Raw genomic sequence first — 13510 nt, forward strand, 5'->3', positions numbered from 1 at the left:
CCACATACAACAGCATAGAAAAACAACTTAAGCCTAAGGCAAAGATGATTTAATACAGTAACACATCTTCACACAAAAGAAATAGATTTACATATTATATACAATAAATCCTCTCAGAACAAAGTATGACATCAAATGAAGTGATGTTGCGAGAGTGCCCGCCATCTTGATGCTCTCCATAACTTGTAGATCAATTTCGTTTGCATATTCAGGAATGACTGGATGACATCAGATGAGACATGATTGACAACCGATGTGTTGATTTCAGGATCTGGATGAAAAGTAACCAAAAGTCATAAAACACTGGAAATATCCACAGCAACAATGATAGTAAATGTACTATTCAAAACAAGTTAATGCCTACCTGACTGAATCGTATTATTAATATGCAATCTATCTTCATTGATAATATGATGCGCCCTTGAGACTGACAGCCTATGAACGAGGAAAACCATACCAGCACCTTGAGCTAGCACTAGTTGTGTGGATATCAGGGATTGGGAGAGGCAGGGGCCATGGGCCATGTTGCATATTGAATAAAAAATGGTCCATTAAAATTTGGAAGTTTTCTTTTGATACAAGGGCAGTGGCCCATTCTAAATTCAGAAAATGGCAAATAATCCTGAAAATGGCCTATTGTCAAAAGTTCTTTTTCCCAATCCCTGGGATATGTGCACTTCGTAAACATCCTATATCAATAATAATAATAATCTGGCTGTGACATATTAACTGACTGATTTTTAGTAACGTATTTGGATTTAGACACCCTTGTTCATGAGCGAGTATGGTTTTACACGCATTTAAGCACTATTCTGGCAATATCACAACTACACATTGTACTCATCAACATTGTTTGAAAAGGGATAATCCGTAATGTGTGCTTATTACAAACAGTCACCGGTTTTAAACTGGGGATTTCACCACTAGCCACATCCTGCTGCCTTATAATTGTTAGACTTTACCAACTTACCTCATGTGTTAATTACTCTGATTTCTTTGTGTTGTTGACTGACACATAGTGGTAGAGAACCACCAGGAGAAACAGAGACACTCCTAGGGCATTGGCAAAGATGGCCAGCTGGACGTCAGTGATCATCCTACAGAAGAATCCAACAATATATTGTTCTGCATTTCTTATCTGTGGTTGACACCATTGGCCAATCATGCGGCAGCTCAATTTGAACTAATGCTCATATTCTTGTTTATATGTTTCATTAGCTCATTTAGTTTAGCTTTTCATTTAGCTAATTGAAGAAACAACTTGAATGACATGTAATGTAAGTTAGTTGGTTGGTGAATCATGATACCAAAGGTGACAGGACCAGCTGATATGTGAGCAGTCTGTCACACTTTCCTTGAACCACATTATTTTCCCTACCACTAAGCCCCCACTGCTAAAGCAGTGGATCAAGCTGAGATTTAGTCCACCTGTTTCACCTTTTCAGTTTAAATGGGTTAGTTTGTCACTATCAAAATTAAGCTCATGTCCAATGGGTATTTGCCATGTGCGTCACATGTCCAATGGTATCCCATTAATGTACTCAAAACACTCAATGTGAGTGAGTGAGTGAGTTTAGTTTTACGTCGCACTTAGCAATATTCCAGCTATATGGCGACGGTCTGTAAATAATCGAGTCTGGACCAGACAATCCAGTGATCAACAACATGAGCATCGATCTGCGCAATTGGGAACCGATGACATGTGTCAACCAAGTCAGCTAGTCTGACCACCCGATCCCGTTAGTCGCCTCTTACGACAAGCATAGTCACCTTTTATGGCAAGCATGGGTTCAAAACACTCAATGTATCAGTGCCCACTAAACTCTTCATACAAAAGTAAAGACAAAAGGTCCTTGGGTTTCTGTAGAAAGTTAATAGTGATATTTGCACAAACCATATATGCAGATCCCATACATGTGTAAATCAAGTAGTTGCTAAGACAGAGAGAGAAGAGAGTGTTACTGCGATGAACATTTGTTCTGATGTAGTTCATATGAATAAACTCGTATTCCAGCCAAGGTCTACATCACCTTGGTATAGTGCGAAGTCGTCTACTTATATACTGGACGAGTTCTGATGCAGAGTATTATCTCTCATCCTTGACCTTTTACATGGTGTAAGACCCTAAAATGAGACCGCATCTCTGCAAAATCCACCCTCAAATATCCCTTCAATTTAAAGTTCAAAATGGGAACTCCGTTTTGCGGTTACCATATTGACTTTCCATTGCAAGGAAACGCGCATATCCCGTAAATTCATTCTTGGTTATGGAGTTACTAGTTGAATCACTAAACCCTGAGCGAATATCATCTTATTTCCCTGAAATTAATATTAAACTTTTGCTTACACATAAGTTACAATTATACCGGTGCAGGTAGAAACAAGGGTGCCACCTACTCCTTTGATTTCGTACTGCAAGTCTAACCAATCAGTGCAGTTTACTTCTGTTAACTATTCGCACGACATATACTGTACCTGTTCGTAAATTTGATGTTCCCTAAACTTGATTATCAAGACGAAATACACAAGCAGGTGTGACTGCACACAACAGCAAATCCCTGATGCAGACGTGTCGCACTTTAACTTCCCGTAATGTCAGGGGTTGTTTCCGTTTAAAGGACAGCCAATCAAAACGTTCCGTTAACTTGAAGTGACCTAGTCGTGGGAGGACAAAGGAATGGCGGGAGAGAGTTGTGTGTCTATATTTGGAGTTCCCTTTGTTCACCTTACTACGACTTTACTACTAGATTCCTGTCATTCACCGTGGCCTTGCACGTGGGACACTCCACGCATGGACTACAGGTAAACGTGATTAGATTTCTTCTCAGGTGTTAATTATCACAGTTTGAGGAACCTTTTCACCTTTGGAGTGGATCTTTCTAAGGATTTCATTGAAGTATTGGATTTTACCTTGTTTCAAGAGGAACCATGGTTTTGGACACTGGTCGATATGGAGTTTGTTTACTTAAAAGTGTATTGTTTGCTTTCATAATTAGCATATATACACACCAGGTATGCTCTAGGCATCAAAAAGGGATCGGTTAAAACTTTTCAAAAAGTTTTACAATGAAATGTACGCAGTTTCAGTGATGAAGCCCAAGAAAAGTTTTCACTTCCGGGTGTTGATGGGCGTTACGGTGATGTATCGGAATTTGTGCCATATTATGAGATCATGTGAGCTAATGTGATGTAATGTTTTACTTCCGTGGATATATATGTGTATTCGAGTCTTTTTACCTCAAGAAACGAACTTAATACGGATTACTTATTGACAAGAGATGCCCTGTCAATTACACATGCAGCGCCAACGCACGTGCTGCGCGCGCTTGACAATGACCATTGTTTACAACAGCAGACGACAAAATGGAGCAACATGTGCATAATACCGCCTCTGGATTACCGGTATAATTAGGAGGATATTCGCATTTTCTGGTAAGTATATCAAGTTCACAGAACGCATGCATTTGTCAGGAGGGCCAGTGGGTTTACATGTCCTTTTATGGGGTATATTGCACCCCTTTTCGCCACGATTAGGCATTATTGTACACGGTGAAGGCACCGCCCATTGTCTTCGTTCCCCCTGATCCAGAATAATATATGCAGTATTATCCTTAAATCAAGTTTAATCTAATTCTTATGAATGGGAAATAATTCCGATGGTTGTCGAATATACGTTTATCGCCCGGTTTTTTAAAAATACGCTGTGAATATCGATTTAATTGTTTTCTTTCTCGGTTTCTATCAATGGAAACAAAAAAGTCGCGTGTGCTTTGGGCGGGAAACTTGGTTTTTGTCTGGGAATTTTGGCTCCGAATGAAACAAAGCTCTTTGTGGAAATGACAGTGAGTGTATTTAATTGAGATTTGTGTGTGTATATAATTGAAGTAAAGTAGGATTCTTTTACCTTTAACAGTGCATTTGATTTGATGCTAGGAAAAAATGTATTAAACAAAGGAATCGCTGGTGAATAGATTACATAATACAAGCAGTCTGGATTCTTTCAAGCAAATTGTTAGAACTGGCATTTGTGTGAAATATCAATAGTTCACAAGTAAAGTAAGGAAAAACATATATTGTCATAACTTCCTTTGGTGCTTCTCCATTTTCATACAGTGTTGCAAAGAATAAATATGAGAATATGTATTCTTTTAGGAAGTTATATAGATTTTATGGAAGAAAATTATTTAGTATGTGTACAGTTCATAGGGAAAAATATTAACATTCCATGTGTTTATGATTTGGACATTTACACAGAACATGTGTAAGGGAAAGAAGTAAAGATGAAAGATTATATATGTTCCCTTATATCCTTCTGAAAATACCACACTCACAGATGATCTTTAATGATGTGTCATTTCTTGTCTGTAATTCTTTGAAATTTTAACTGTATACCAGAGAACCTCTCTCTGTAAGTGTTTTTATTTCACATAAAAAGAATAATATCGTTTTGTATTGTTCATATTTACCAAGCAGTACAGAATATACTTTATCATATGTACACGCTACATCTTTTTCAGTTTGCAGAATTTAATGAAACAGGCAGTGGGTCACTTTACATAGACAAAATTACATTTTGAAAAGTTAGATATTTCTCAATACATGAAACATAACTGCCACATAACTGTAATAACGTTTTGGTGTGGAAGCATTCTTTATAATAGAGACATTTAAAACCCTAACATTATTCAATCCAGAACCAATCAATGGTGTGTTAACAATCCAGGTAGTCTCCACATGTGTCCAATTACTCTTTAAATGCAAGGGGCATTTACAGCCCTTGTATTTCACAACCAATTGCATAAATCACTAATGAACTACTACACAACCCCTATCAGTTGCAAATGCCTCTTACCTGTAGGTAGCAATTAATGACAAGTGGTGTATAGCATGTAAGTATGCAACCTCAAGGGGAAGTGTATTAAATATCACCCTGTTATCTCTGCTACAATAGGCAACAAAAGGTTCTTCAACCCTTGGAATGCAGTAATAAGCAGAGAGTCCTCACCTTTCCCCAGTAATTACAAGGTAACAGTACCCTGTGTTCCTGCTATACAGAACAAACAATGTGATGTGCTGTTGCTTGTGTTCACTGAAGCCTAGATGATATACAAGTTTCTGACCTTTTATGCTGGGCATTATTTATTCATGACACATTTAGTTAGCCATCCCTTCTACATGAAAGCATTTCTTGTCAGAAGTGGATCAGTGGAATCATTGTATTATGTTAAGAATACTGTAGGTGTAGCAACATATTATGAACGTGTCAAAGATAGGAGACCTCTTAGCAACAACAAAGACGAGGACTGTGGTTAGCAGAGAAGCTCTTTCTAGGCCTTTGACATCGAAACATAGGGCTTAAGATCCCTCAAGTTGATATCACATAAGTTTCCATCCCCTGTGCTTTGTACCTTTGGAAGTTTTTACTGTGTACATTTTTATTACAGTTTTTCAACACTAGCCAATTATTTCAGCTAAAGCTAGGGGTGGATTAATGCTTTTTTATGTCTGTGGAGAAGGTCTAGTCACTACATTTCTTGTTTAGGTTTTCTTTGCTTATCCCACATACATTTAGACTCAATAAAGACAACAGCTGATTTATTTTTTAACCAAAACACTAAATGATATTCCAGGGAATATTTAATCTTTTTGAAATTTCTGGAATGAAAATGGTACTTGAGGTCTTACTTTAAAATCATTTGTTGAATCTATGTTTAACATATAAGCTGACAATGCAAGGTTATTGCCTCACATAAACAAAACAAAACAGCAAAAATAACAATCTGTGTTTAAACATGTATTTAAAAAACATCTTGTATGTTTACTTTTTTGGTAAACCAGTGAAGGACAGTAAAAATAATCTGAACATGATTTATAGCTTTACTCCACTAAACCTTTGCAAAAGAACCATGTATCATTGTATGAATGATATATTTGTACTCGTAAATATGATCAGAAAAACAAGGCTGTGTAATAGAGAAACCATTCAATACCATATCAGTGTGAACTCAGTAAAGTTTACAAATGAAGCTTCTATCATTGTGCTTCAATTATAATTTGAATTTGAAAGCATTTTATTTTTACACCACATTTCTGTACCAGCTAGTCTGTTTATATACCTTTCCTCATGTTTGTATCACATGTAAAGTTTGGACATTCATTTCTCAGAAGTTGCACTCCAGTATGAGGAAGGACAATAGAAAAGCAGATAACAAATTAATTGATTTGTTGATGCACAGGAGAAAATATATGTAGTTTATTTATTTGCATATTATTATTATCAAGGTATATTAGGAATGTTTTATTAAGGGGAAATCCAAACTGTATTTCTAAAGACAACAGATTTATGAAAATGGAAAATCTGTAAAAAACGGTGGTTTATGTGAATGCACTCTAATTGTGGCTTTTCTAACATTCCGTTGCTGCTAAATCATATCATTTTCACAGATAAAGTCAGTACTACAGATATGTATGTTCAGTCAGACCTCAAGTCCCTGTGTACATTGATATATATGTATCATGTTGTTTAAGCAGCTATTCAGGTACATTTCCTTTAGAAGACGTTGCTCTACTTCTAAATTGAAGGATCACAATCCTCAAAGCACATCAAAATTATTTTTTGTTTTGTATATACAAGGTCACAGAGAATTATTATTATTATTTAATGTCTACCTTAGAGGTGGTGGGTTTCCTATAGCATAGTGGTTAAAACCCCAAAGACCCAGCCAGGTTCAATTCCTCAGATGGGTGCAAAGTGTGAAGCCCATTTTGGTGTCCCCCATCATGATGTGGCTGGAATGTTGCTGAGAGCAACTCACTCGCTGATATCTATCTTTATAACACATTTACAAAGTGTTATTTATCATCTTACTGAGGGGTTTCGCATTTACAGCTGGCATTTCACAAAGATCACCTTCAGATTGTAATGATTTGTTGTATTTATAGTCTCTGTGAGTGTTTATTGCTGTGTACAATGTGAACATTCTGTATGTTCTGAAGACAGATTAGTTCAGATCACTTTATTTCTATGATTAGAACACCAGCTCATATTATAAATACAAATAGTGAACTGAAGAGGGATTGTAAAACAATAATTCCCTGCTTTCATACTGAGAGCATCACTTGATTTAATCCTGAGTCTATAACTTTTTCAAGATATCTTGGATATTACACAACAATTATGAAAACAACTTTGTATATTTGGAACCGTTTTTAGAACAGTTTGAATATGCCACTTGCCTGATGTACCTTAATACCATTTAACAGATGACTGGTAAAGAAAAATGGAAATAAGGATGTTTGGTTGTCTCTTTTAATATGTAGTATCATACTTACTTTTTAGCTATTGTGAAAGACAACCTTTGGAAATGAATGACAAAGCTTGTGCTTCAAATTAATAAAACACATTTATCATGTAATGTGAAGTGCAATAATAGACTCAAATATATTGCTGTGTGTTGCTCCTAAAAGGTTTGAAAAACTAGAATTCTCTCATTGTTTTTATTGGGAGATACGAAAGTTTATATTTTGCACAATTTCTTTCTTGTAAATATGTCAGTGTAAATATACAATTTACACTTATGTCCAGCCGTAAGTGGCTGTAAATCTTAGGTGAATCTGTTAGAAATAGAAATCATTATCATGTATCTTTGTGCAAAAACCAAGAGAAATATTTTAAATATCCTGGAAATGGAAACATAAGATGTAACAAACCTGCATTTTAACATGATTGTCACATTTTTTCCCTTTCACTGTGAATCAGCATGTACTTTTTTGCCTATATTAGGTTTTGGTTAACTCTATACACTCACTTTAAAAAAAGGGCACATTTGTGTTGCCGCACTCAGTGTTTTCCTGTTTTTCCAATTTAGTGGATCCTTTTGCATGTATTAAGCTATGACAGACATTTCATTTGCCAATCAAAGAAACTAAACAGGTAGTTAAACTTAATAACTCTACTGTCAGAATTTAACTGTCTATCGCCAGTTTGTAATTTACGACAATTTGTGTCTGCTTTCTTTAGTTAATAATTTGTTTTGGGACACTGTTTAACTTGTATGCAAGTATAATATATCAGTTTTGAGGTAGGCATGTGAAAGGGCTGTGAAAATTGGTCAGATGGATGCTCAAAGTTTGTATGTTTCTGCCCTGTCCCTGTTTGAGCTAGACCTGTCAAATGCATACAGTTAAGGATATAATGTACGTGACTATTATAATGTCAAAGAGTAAACAAGATAGATCCAAATTTTACTTGCATGATGATTTTAACATTATCGTCTTATCACAATATCAACATTTTGTGATCAATCCATTACAAATTTGAACGGGTATGGGGAAACTGTTGAAAGAAATAGATGAACATTACTGAAATGTACGATACCAGTTCATTCTGATTTCGTATTTCAACACTGTTCAACTCAATAAAAAATTCTCCATACGTCACTATTTTGACCCATCAAGTGCCATAGAGTCCTTAGGCGACAGAACTATGAATGAACATCTTCAGTATTGCTCAAAATATGAACAAATAATGTGTGAAACCGTGATATTTCAGGATGTAAAGGAAACATAGAAACGTTTTTGTTCATGTAATCCATTCCTCTAGAGTTAATGTACAATTGTATCTTGGTTGTGGCTGTGTGTGAACTATGGTTGACCAACTATTCATGTAAAATCTATCAGTTTACATGAATAATTTGTCAATCATAGTTCGTCAACCATACATTTCTCTATCAGAAATTTATGTTATACTTGGTAACATATATTTCACCAGTTATTCATGGACATTTAGGGAAAACATCCTTTTCATGATCTTTAATATTAAGAAATTATTTCGACATTTAACTTGTATGCCAGGTGACTTAAGCAGATGTGTCCATGCATTTATCATTTTACGTCTTGAATTCAAATGAAAACAATTTTAATGAAAGTTGTTGATTTTTAGGCTGTTTTAATTTTGGAAATCGCTCACCATAGCCACTGACACTTGCATAATCGTACCATGTTGTTGGGATAATTGTTTGTATGTAGCTCATAAATGTAACTCCAGATACCGAGAAAGCATTTGGGGTCAAACATGAGAAGTGAGGAAGTGAATGAGTTTGGTTTTTCCCAACTTTTTGGAATATTTCAGCAATACTAGTATCATGGCTGGGCACACCAGAAATGGGTGTTGTGCCCAGGAAGAGGATCAAACCCAGACCTTTGGAATGACACGTTAATGCTTTATCCACTGGTAGACCCTACCACCCCTTTTTGGCAAAGAAGAAGCCGATTTTTCATTGGCCTAAACAAGATTATTTTGATGTCTTGTGCAAGATAGAAGAACCTGTAGTTAAATTTCAAAGAATGCTCAAATTAGATACTGTTGAAAAGGAGAGAGTGTTAGGTTTGTTTGTAGTTAGAGGTTTCAAATAATTATAAAAGTCTTTGCTTGCTTCTCAGTCAAACCTTATCAATTGTATGGAGTTTAATAATTCATTCAGCCATAGTCATGTTTTAAAATGTCCAGTACGAATGAGAGTCATGGTTGGATAATGTAGAGTCAAACATGGATGTGAGAAATGTACGTTATGAATTCAGCGATTTGAAAATATAATTAGAGTTGCTTGAAATGATTTGTGTTGCATGTACCTCGTCTTAATGTGATCTGTCTGTTGAAGTGAAATAGGTAATATTTTTTGAGAATTCTGTGACACAAAGCAGTAATGTACATTACATTTCATGTATATATGTTCATGGAATCCATCTGAAAAGCAAATTCATTTGAATGCTTCATCTGAAATAATTGTGTAGATTATAGTTTAAGTGTGGACTTCTAAAAATGTTTTTGTCTCTAAACATTTGTATATAGTGCATGCCACACAAACTAAATGATAAGTGTCCTTTGAAGATCTCGCCTGCAACCATTTTTGTATAGTCATGACAGTTATTATTATATATAATTATAATTACTATTATTTTTTATCAACAGAATATTCTCCATTATGGTAAAGAAGACGAAGAAAATGTATCTTGAATGCCTTCTGTTTAATACTAATCCATGTATTGAATAATCGTTTTCACCGTAACATGCATTTCTTAGCTACACTTTTGGAAACTTGAAGCATTTTGAGTCAAAATAATATATTTAAATCAAAGGTTGCTTCACAACTTTTATTGTATTATGTACCTAATACTCCACTCTGAAATAAACTTATAGTTAATGTACATACATTAACTTTATTTTGTGGCTTGTGCTATGGTCAAATGCACGCATTTATTAAGAATGAGTGCATGCTAAATGGTATATACAGAGCTAAAAGAAGCTAAAGTTTGATTGATCTGATTATATACCAAGAACAATAATCAGCATATGATTAATTCAGATGGTTATAAACCTTTTCTGTTAATGATAAGATCAGTTTTGTTTGTTAATTGATGAAGTACAAACAGAAGAGAAACATCTTCATGATATTGGTTAGGTCTTTTATTGTTAATGTTGTGTATTTTTGTGGTAGATTTATACACCAATATATTATCATACACAGAAAGATCATCGCAACTTACTTGACTGCCCACAAGTGTTCCACAAAAGTAACTTGTTTGAATAGGACAAGTGATCTATTTTTTACATAGTTCTTAACTAGCATAAGTTTTTATGTCTTTGATATGAAAAGTAGATATAATCAATGCTGTTTAGTAGAATGTACAATACCACTATTGGATATACTACTTGTTTGAAATTTAAGTTCATCATGTTAGGATTATTGGATGATTTTATGTTTTGTGTTAGTGGAATTAATCATGTACAAAACAGTGTGTACTCTTTGCAACAAGGATTTCATCGGGTGCACACTATTTTGCTAACATTTTTACCTCCATTAATGTAAAATATGTGAAGTCATTTTTTAATTTATAGTATGCACTATGTTCTGTGTTACTTGTTGTTTGTAATCTGTTCACTCAGATATTATTACTGAATTATTATAACTGAATGAGGAAAATAATGGTCTTGAAACAATCAATGTGTAAGGTTTTCAGTTTTGTTTCACTGTGATATTAAAGACAAGCAGTCAGTTAATGAAAGAACGAAAACTTAGCATTAACAGAAGACAAGGAAGCAAAGAACCTGTTTCAGTTTTAGGTTTTATCAAACTGACATACTAAACTTGTAATGGCAAACTTTGTGTTGATTGGTAACATGGACTTTGTTAGTGCTGATTTGGGAGAACAAATATTTGTTACTTAATGACTTTTTCTATTTATGACATGAGGGTAAGAGTCATGTTTATGGTTATCATTAAAATATGAACAATATCAGATAGTTAAATAAACACAAACTAGTGTTGGGAATCAGAAACCAAATCCACTATTGAATATCAAAGGACTTGTGGTGACCAATTATATACATGTATATATATTTTTACTGTAATCACAAATTTTGGTTTTTTTTTAGAGAAGCCCATGAATACAGGGATTATAGCATAATGAATAGAGTAAATACAATTATTTAGACTTAAGATAACAATTACAAGCACATGAGACAACTGGCAACCTGTGGGTTCAAACTGCTGTAGGATTTATCATGTGATAACCTCCAGTGGAAAGATCAAGGAACTTTAAAAGGGTTCATTATTCACCCCTAGTGTAAATTCATCATGCTGTTTGATGTGTAATACATTGTTGAATAGTGATTTGAAAGCCACATTTCAACTCACCTTTAACACAAACCTTTGTCAGCCCATAAAGGGACTGTGGATTACCATGAGGTGTTGGGTTCACATTTTATAGCTTGAGTAAACCATGGGTTTCTATTGATCTGCATCTTATTGTCTTCCCACTTTGTCATTATTTGTCTGGGGTGATTGTTAGTAGTTCTTACCACCTGCCTCGGTGGTCAGCTGGATAGAGTATCAGCCTGTAAAGCAAAAAGTAGGGGTTATATCCTTGTTGTATCAAAAGACATGAAAGGTGGTATATATTTTTATATTGCCTGGAGCGTGATATAACTTCAAGGGAAGTGACTACATATCAGTGTTGGATATTCATGTTAAAGTATGGCATGTAGGTCAGGTTAGCGAAACTAAGCATTAAAGACACCAAAACTGATAATATTTCCTTCTTCATTCAGAAAACTACATATGTAATGTACACAAGGGAAACTGTTCTATCCAAGAAGATATGGCATTCAGTTCACAAAACTATACAAAATCGGACATGATATAGCTTAGTTTTTTAAAATGTACATATGTTCAGCACTACATGCCAGCTCATTTATAACTGCTGTCATTACATATAATGACATGTCTTTCAGGGTTGTCATATCATCATAAGTGATAAGCATGTGAGTTGTGGACATGAGTAATTAGTTCTCAGATACAATGTCAGTACTTCACATGCAGCTTCAGCAGCTAGTTCAAAAGTATTTTACGACTGCTTCATTGACTCTTGTCACTCAGTAGACTTTGTATTGGCAGTTAAAGGTTTGTGAGTGCCTCACTTGTTTCATGCTCTTTGCCCCTGGCAGGTAAACTGGAAAACTCTTTTGTTCAAAAGGGACTATTGTCATCAATTCAGTGGTAGATTAACACTGTAGTTTTCAGCATTCTATTGCGCAAATGTAAAACCAAGTATTAAAGACTTTTCTTTTTTGGTCTAATTATTTGTGACATACAAGAGGTCTAATTTTAATCATCACTGCATCAGTATTAGTGTTGAAATAGTTTCCAAAGTTGTCTTTTTTATCAGGCCATAATCTTGCATGATTAAGTGTGAGTGATAACTTTACAAGTAGGAGAGAGTGATATATTTACAAAATTAACCCATGAAAATTCACTAGTCAGTTGAGCCAGTGACAGTGGATATTTACTGTCCAGACAGAACTATTACTAGACACGGACTAGCACTGTTACACAATAACATGACTTGAAACAGTTTTCTTTCCAATTTGGCAACTTTTGCTGCGGACCTAGTTAAAACTGCGGAGCTGAATTTACAAGGCATCTTTGTAGAAAAATAATAGCACCAACAATGATGTAGATCTAATCATTAAGTCTTGTGCAGTGTGCGAAATACTTTCCACATTTTGCTTGCCAGTCTGGCTAGCTATGGCTGTAAGTTACTAGCCCAACAAATAATTCACTACATCGAAAGCTGAATGAAGACACAGGTTTCATCACTTAGCTGTGAATATGATGAACATTTTTGTCTTGTGTTTTACCTGCTGATAATGTCTAACATTTGCAACATTTGTTTTGGGGTTACCTGAATATACATGAAGTCATTTTCAAAATTCTAGCAGTTAACAGCAGACAGAGAACATATCATAATATTATATTGTCTTTGTTAACTAACAGATATGTGATATTTTCATTCCTGTATTGTAAAAGTTATTTTTGCTGTTGAACCTGAATTATTTTTACACTTTATACATCTATGTAAGTGCTTGGTAATACACTGAAACTTGTTCAGGCTTCTCAGATACATTTGTAAACAGGAGAAGAAGTAGAAAGTCATATTAACAGGTTTGATT

At 34.8% G+C, this 13510-nt stretch overlaps 2 long non-coding RNA genes across 2 annotated transcripts in view; one reads left to right on the top strand and one right to left on the bottom strand.

Annotated features, from left to right (window-relative positions):
- Positions 1-34: 34 nt before the first annotated feature.
- LOC137290713 (uncharacterized) lies at positions 35-2594 on the bottom strand. Its single transcript, XR_010957228.1, has 3 exons — positions 2476-2594; positions 971-1097; positions 35-271 (listed from the first exon to the last, which is right to left on the bottom strand). It is a non-coding gene; the product is annotated as an uncharacterized lncRNA (long non-coding RNA).
- A 162-nt stretch (positions 2595-2756) lies between these two features.
- LOC137292164 (uncharacterized) overlaps positions 2757-13510 on the top strand; it is a 31463-nt gene continuing 20709 nt past the window's right edge. The window contains exon 1 of the long non-coding RNA XR_010957290.1: positions 2757-3432. This is a non-coding gene — a long non-coding RNA (uncharacterized lncRNA). The remainder of the gene's footprint in view (positions 3433-13510) is intronic.

Source organism: Haliotis asinina, chromosome 7 (assembly GCF_037392515.1).
Source record: "Haliotis asinina isolate JCU_RB_2024 chromosome 7, JCU_Hal_asi_v2, whole genome shotgun sequence".
NCBI classification, from domain to species: Eukaryota; Metazoa; Mollusca; class Gastropoda; order Lepetellida; family Haliotidae; genus Haliotis; species Haliotis asinina.